At 59.1% G+C, this 5,394-nt stretch overlaps 1 long non-coding RNA gene across 1 annotated transcript; it reads right to left on the bottom strand.

Annotated features, from left to right (window-relative positions):
* Positions 1-2,234: 2,234 nt before the first annotated feature.
* Positions 2,235-5,351, bottom strand: LOC103610318. Its single transcript, XR_552203.1, has 2 exons — positions 5,182-5,351; positions 2,235-3,479 (listed from the first exon to the last, which is right to left on the bottom strand). It is a non-coding gene; the product is annotated as an uncharacterized LOC103610318 (long non-coding RNA).
* Between the last annotated feature and the right edge of the window lie 43 nt (positions 5,352-5,394).

The raw sequence follows: 5,394 nt of genomic DNA, 5'->3' as shown, positions 1-5,394 counted from the left end.
GGCTGGACCAGGAAGAGGCTGGAGCTGGGGAGCCAGTCACCAACAGGGTGAGACCAGGTTTCGAAAGGGGCTCAGTTGTGTATCAGACCCAAAGAGGCCCCTGACTCCTCTTCTTCTTTCCTCCAGCCCTGTGTCACTCTTGTCCCTCAGAGGCTGCCCCTGGAGATCTGTGGATAGGGTCAGCAGGCTGACAGGCTCCCAGAGGTGGTCCTGGATGGACAGGGCTGGGGTGGATGAGGGGGGCCAGCAGGATCGGNCACTGGGACTGGGCCTTGAGGGGACAGAGTTTGGGTCCAGTTTGGAAGGGTAGCCATCTTCCAGGGCCTGAGGTTTGTCTTCTGTAAGCTCTGCAGGGACCCTACAGGCAGGGAGGCAGTGAGGCAGTGGGGACTTTACCACCTGTTGCAGCAGATGGGTTTCAGGGCCACACAAAGCAACCTGCAGACAGTTTCTTTCACTTCACCCTTGCCTACCCTTGGGGATCAACTGAATTAAACACTTTTGAATGCCAAGCTCTAAAATGGAAGGAGAGACTTGTGTTTTAAGTCATTTGAACAAAGGTTGTGAATGGGACACACTGCCACCTCTTGGGCCAGGCTATGCCATTGCCTGTTTCTCCTGGGCCAGTGGTCAAGGTCAAGTTGGGTCTGGGAGCAGCTTCTGAACAGGGCCAGGTTTCTTGCCACAGCCCCACTCTCAGCACTCTGAGGCCCCTCCTACTCCCAGCTCCTGGCCAAGGCCGCTGGCGATCTCCCCACCGTGCCTCTCCCCTCCCCAGCTCTGCGTCACGCCCAGCAGAAACAGGGGGCCTCCAGTCGGTACTGTAGTGCATGGAACCCAAGCACTTTATTTGTAGCCTTGCTCCCAAGCCTCTGCCCTCCTCCCCAGGCCTCCTTTCCACAGCTCTGCCCTTCTCCCAAGGCTCCCGTCCCAGGCTTTCCTCCCCAACCTCTGCCAGCCTCCCCAATTCACCCTCCACCAGACTTCAATTCTCCTCCCCAGGCCTCTCTTTCCCAGCCTCTGCCCTTCTGTCCAGACCTCCCTCCCCATCCTCTTGCCCTTCTCCCCAGTACTTCGCCTCTGCCCTCCTCCCCAGTCCTCCTTCCATGTCTGCCTCCTCTCCAGGCTTTGTTTCCCACCCTTTGCCCTCTTTCCCCTGGCATCTGCCCACCTTTTCCAGCCTCCTTCCCCAAGCCTCCCTCTGACAGCCTCTGCTCTCCCCGGGGCTTGCTCTCCAGCCTCTACCTGCTTCCCCAGGACTTGTTCCCCAAGCCTCTCTCCCCAGCTTCTACACCTCTTTCCCGGCCTTGCTCCCCAGCCTCTGCCCTCCTCACCAGGCTTCCTTTCCCAGCCTCTGCCTTTTTCCCCTCTGCCCTCCTCTCTAGGCCTCCCTCCCCCCAGCTTTCTACCCTCCTCTCCTGGCCTCCCTCCCCAGACTTTTCCCTCCTCTCCATACTCTCTTCCCAACCTCTACTCTCCTTCACAGGCCTCAGTCCCCTAGCATCTGCCATTTTCCCCAGGCCTCCCTCTGCAGCCTCTGACCCCCTCCTCAGGCCACCTTCCCAGAGTCCTTTCTCCTCCAAAGGCCCCCCTTTCTAGCCTTCTATCCTCTTGCCAACGCTTACAGCTGCCAGCAGCCCCAGAGTCCCTGGCCAGGGCTTTGGGTAACCACTGGGACTGGGCCTTGAGGGGACAGAGTTTGGGTCCAGTTTGGAAGGGTAGCCATCTTCTAGGGCCTGAGGTTTGTCTTCTGTAAGCTCTGCAGGGACCCTACAGGCAGGGAGGTAGTGAGGCAGTGGGGACTTTACCACCTGTTGCAGCAGATGGGTTTCAGGGCCACACAAAGCAACCTGCAGACAGTCTCTTTCACTTCACCCTCGCCCACCCTCGGGGATCAACTGAATTAAACACTTTTGAATGCCAAGCTCTAAAATGGAAGGAGAGACTTGTGTTTTAAGTCATTTGAACAAAGGTTTTGAATGGGACACACTGCCACCTCTTGGGCCAGGCTATGCCATTGCCTGTTTCTCCTGGGCCAGTGGTCAAGGTCAAGTTGGGTCTGGGAGCAGCTTCTGAACAGGGCCAGGTTTCTTGCCACAGCCCCACTCTCAGCACTCTGAGGCCCCTCCTACTCCCAGCTCCTGGCCAAGGCCACTGGCGATCTCCCCACCGTGCCTCTCCCCTCCCCAGCTCTGCGTCACGCCCAGCAGAAACAGGGGGCCTCCAGTCGGTACTGTAGTGCATGGAACCCAAGCACTTTATTTGTAACTTAGAGATACAACAAGAAGTGACAACACCAGAAACAACATTTCTGTGACCAGACAGTGCTGAGCAGTACAGAGTTAATCACACACAGAACAGTAAACGCCATTCAGGTCAGTATCTGAATTTGCAGAAGCTCCACCGCCTGGAAAACAGACTGCAAATAAATAAAGTGCATGGAGACCCCAGCAGGCAGCAAGGGCCCTGTGGGGGAGAGAAAGCGGCAGGAAGGGGAGGTGGAAAGCAGAAGCGGCTAATACGCAAGGCAGAACCCCTAAGAAAAGCAGTGGCAGGGACACAATGCTCAGGATTCATCACTGCCCCTCCTCTGGCCAGTCCCTTTGGGCCAAGATAGCCACAGCCACGGGCTTGCCAGGTGCCCCTCCGGACTTCCGGAGGGGTGGGGCTTCCCTGCAGTGGGGGGCCTCTGAGGGCAGGGGCCACTGAGGCTGGACACACATTTCTCCCTGTAGGGAAGCAGCTTCCTAGGCCCCAGGCCCAGGTACAGGGAGGGCTTGGCACCCAGAGCAGCTCCGCCTGCTCCACGCATGCGCTTGCGCTTGCACATGCACTCGCAGTGAAGAGACTTCTTCCTCCCTTCCTGGCTGGACCAGGAAGAGGCTGGAGCTGGGGAGCCAGTCACCAACAGGGTGAGACCAGGTTTTGAAAGGGGCTCAGTTGTGTATCAGACCCAAGGAGGCCCCTGGCTCCTCCTCTTCTTTCCTCCAGCCCTGTGTCACTCTTGTCCCTCAGAGGCTGCCCCTGGAGATCTGTGGATGGAGTCAGCAGGCCGACAGACTCCCAGAGGTGGTCCTGGATGGACAGGGCTGGGGTGGATGAGGGGGGCCAGCAGGATCGGGATTCCCATCAGACTTGGCATGAGGAAGCAAGCCATCAGGCCCTGGCTGTTGGCAATCACAGGGGGCACGTGGCAGCCACTGTCCAGCCTCTGTCTTGGGTGGGACAGGTAGAGATCTTCATTTGGGACCCAGTTGCAGTGGGCAGGTGAGGGCAGATGGCCAGACTGCTGCAGTTTTCAGTTGTGGGCCTCAAGCTCCCAGTGCCAGAGGAGATGTGGGACAGGGACGGGTGCTGAGGGCCAGGCCCTCTCCTGGCCACTGGCACACCAGTTAGCAGCACCCGTGTGGCCTCCAGGACCAATCCAAGCCTATCCAGATATGATTGTCTCCTGTGATCCTGGGGATGAGCAACGGAGCCTGGGGACAGAGAGATGGGGTCATGCCATGGGTCCCAGCTCCATCCCACCCCAGGTTTATTTCTTCACACTCCTGGTTACGTCATGTCTCCAGGAGCCACACCACTGCCATCATCCCCCACTCTGCCACAAAACTCAGAGGCTGTGCCACTCAACTGCTGAGAAGCCCTTGGTGAAGCTCAGGGTGGGTGTGGAGGCGCTGCAGGTGAGGACGTCACTCCCCAGGGGTTCTGGGACCCATGTTCTTCTGTGTCCCATGTCTCCTCCTGATCTTCCCTAAGACCTTCCATACAACTCCAAGGAAAGCCAGATCCCCAGATTCCCTACCCCTGGACCCCTCTCTCCCTAGGTCCCTTGGGAGCTCTCCCCCTCCACATCCCACCATGCCAGATCCTGGAGAAGACTGGGGAGGGGGTGGGGGACTTCATGCCCAGGGCAGACTCAGCTGCACCACTTCCTATCTGTGTGACAAAGACAAATCTCACCCCCTTCTCCAGAGCCCATTTCATCAGTCATTAGGAGGGGGAATACATCTCTCTCTTGGTGTTGCTAGGAGATCTCAGTGCCCAGGGAGCAGGACATGGCCGGTCCTTCCCATGCCAGGACCAGTTTACTGGGCAACCCTGCCCCTCTGGGCCTCTGCCCACGCTGTGCCTCCACCAGGAAGGTGCTTCCTCTCCTAGTCAGGCCCTTCTCAGCTGCTCCCCAGGCAGCTCCAGGGCCAGAGGAGGGGGAGGTCACCAACTACAAATGCCAGTGTCCTCAAGAGAAAGAAAGAGGAGACTCCAGAGTTGCCTCAGCACCCAGAGGTCCTTGTTTCCCCCAAATGTGGCCCCCCTAAAACCCCTTCTCCATCTGCTCTCCCACCCCAGCCTGCGGGCAGCTGTCTGCTCAGAGATCTCATTTGCCCAGATCCCTTCGGTACACAGCAGGCCTCTCCAGGCTATCCAAGGCTGGAGGACAGGACTCTGTGGCACTGAGAGGGCTCTGGTAGGAGCTGTAGGGAGCAGGGGCTGACTTGATGGAGGAGCAAGGCTGTGGGGGAGGGGACAGGCAGGAACTTGTCTTTCCCACTTTTCCTTGTCTCCAAATGCAGAGATGTTGGGGATGCCCTCATTAGAGGCTGGGGGAGAATAAGGGGCAGTGGGAACAGGCAGAGACCCTTAGCTCCAAAGACAGTGCAGAAGGGAGTTTTGCAAAGGGCTGTGCCAGAGCCGCAGAGCACCCCAGGGGCCTGAGGGCTGAGGAGGGAACAGACCAGGGGTTTGGGCCCAAAGAGAACCATCCTTCCTATGCCCACCCCAGAGGGGTGGAGGGAGGAGAGGGGTGGGCGCATCTCTCCTCCTCTAGGGCCTTCCAGGGGCCTCCCTGACCATTCTCCTCCATCCTCTCGAGGGCAGGTGACACCACTGGGTCCTTTGCCGGGAAGGGGGGCGGGGACTGGGCCCTAGGTGGGAGGGGACCCCTGTCTGTCTGTTGGTGATGGGCTGACCGTCGCCCCTCACCCCCTCCTGGAACCCTGACAGGGAAGCAGGGGAGAGGCCGTGGCTGCTTTTCCTCCCCACAGCTCAGCTCGGCAGCTCTTCGGGCTGATTTGTTCGGGCGCCTTCCGTATTTCCCCCAGACCACTACGGCGCCTGGACATCTAGATGTCCTAGCAGTCGCCACCCGTCCCCTCTCGATTTCAACCTGTCGCCTCCTACCTTTCTGCTCAGGGGATGGAAAATCAAGTCGCTGCAGCGGAATTCCTTCATTCTGGTCCCCCACCCGCTCTGGCCAGTGTGAGGCAACAGGCCGGCCGGACCCAAGTAATTTTGTGGAGCCCGATGGAAAGGCCCCGTTTAGTGAGTGTCTGTGCGGTCGGGGGCCGGGGCTCGGTGGCTGTCCCCCTGCCGCTGAGGTCTAGAGTCCAGGGG

Source organism: Galeopterus variegatus, unplaced genomic scaffold (assembly GCF_000696425.1).
Source record: "Galeopterus variegatus unplaced genomic scaffold, G_variegatus-3.0.2 Scaffold10921, whole genome shotgun sequence".
NCBI classification, from domain to species: domain Eukaryota; kingdom Metazoa; phylum Chordata; class Mammalia; order Dermoptera; family Cynocephalidae; genus Galeopterus; species Galeopterus variegatus.
This window is presented reverse-complemented; position numbering and strand designations above follow the sequence as displayed.